Source organism: Chrysochloris asiatica, unplaced genomic scaffold (genome assembly GCF_000296735.1).
Source record: "Chrysochloris asiatica unplaced genomic scaffold, ChrAsi1.0 scaffold00062, whole genome shotgun sequence".
In the NCBI taxonomy this organism is placed as follows: domain Eukaryota; kingdom Metazoa; phylum Chordata; class Mammalia; order Afrosoricida; family Chrysochloridae; genus Chrysochloris; species Chrysochloris asiatica.
In genome coordinates, this window is record NW_006408580.1 from 3,683,663 (window position 1) to 3,685,360 (window position 1,698).

Genomic DNA, 1,698 nt, shown 5'->3' on the forward strand with positions numbered 1-1,698 from the left:
AAAAAAAAAAAAACAGACCGAAAATTAAATTAAAGCCTGTGGTATAGCATAACAACCAACACTGGAATCTTGAAATCTCACAGGCAGCTTTGAAATCAAGAAGCTGAAGAGTGGACATTAAAGTCATACTCATATTAGGCTACAGATTTTTTTTTTTTTTCTTCTCATCCTCCTCTCCCTTTTCTGTGATTATAGACTGCAGTATTCAGTCTAGTTTTGTTTTGCTGTTGTTTTTTGTTTTTTGTTGTTGTTTTTTTTTTTTGCTGGGGCTGTTTTGCTGTTTTATGCTCCCCCTTATACCTTACCTTTGGGGGACTCTTTCTCTCCCTATATTACCCAAGAAGAGTTAGCAACTGCTGCCATATAGTTAAGTTGCAATCACACTCTATAAAACGCCAAAACCAAGGCAAGAACCAATACCAACTGCCATATACCAGGGAGGCAGACAACAGCTGTGAAAGTTAATCTGAGTTAAGCAATAAGAAGAGCGAAAAGGGAAGCCCACATCCTGATCACATCTACCTGGAAGCAATCAGAAAGCATGAAAAATCCCAAAACACATATTCAATTAAGTATTAAGGCCACAGATAAACACTAAACATGTCCAAGAAGCAAAAGCAGATGACCATATAAGCACATGTCCAGAACAAGATAAAATGTCTGAGACAAATGACCTAGAGGTAGACCTGGACCCCATTCTGGAAGGAGAGCAGGCCTTGGAAATGCCTGAGAAGGAATTCAGAAAAATGTTTATAAAATGTTTCAAAACACTTTACAATGGAGTTGAGAAAAATAAGGAAGAATTCAGGAAAGTGCTAGAGGAACAGTCAAATAAGATAGACACAGTATTTGAAACAATTCAAAACCTATAGAAAGAGGACCAAATGATCAATAATAGACTATCAGAAATAGACAATACTCTGAAAGGGCAAAGGAGTAGAATAGCAGGCAGAACCAGTGAGCTGGAAGACAAATCTCTCAAAACCACTAAAATAGAAGAGCAAACAGAAAAAGGGATAAAAAAATCTGAAGAAGGTCTAAGATTCATGTTGGACAACATGAAAAGGAATAACTCAAGAATTATTGGCATTCCAGATGAAGAACCACACAAGTCCACAGAGGAAATAGTTGAAGAACTGCTGGAAGAAAACTTCTCTAACATCCTGAAAAGTGAAAAGATAAACATTCAAGAAGCTCAACGAACCCCAGGAAGGCTAGACGCTAAAAGAAAATCACAGAGACATATCATGATCAAGCTCTCCAAAATCAAAGATAAGGAGACACTCCTGAAAGCAGCTAGAGAAAACAGAAGTGTTACATACAAAAGCAAGCAAGTCAGATTAAACTCGGATCTCTCAGCAGAAACCATGCAAGCAAGAAGGCATTGGGGAGACATATATAAAACCTTAAAGAAACTGCCAACCAAGAATCCTTTATCAGGCAAAGCTATCAATCAAACATGATGGTGTAATAAAAACATTCCAGGATAAACAGAAGCAAAGGGATTTTGTCAAATACAAACCTGCACTACAAAACATCCTAAAGGGAGTTCTGTGGACTGAGAACCAACAAGAACAGACAACAACCAGAGATTGACATACATGGCAGCACCTCCCAGAATTAAATCGACAGAAGGAAGAGTCAAAAACAGAACAAAACTATAAGAACAAACTCAGAGAATCTGGGAGGTCAGTCTAT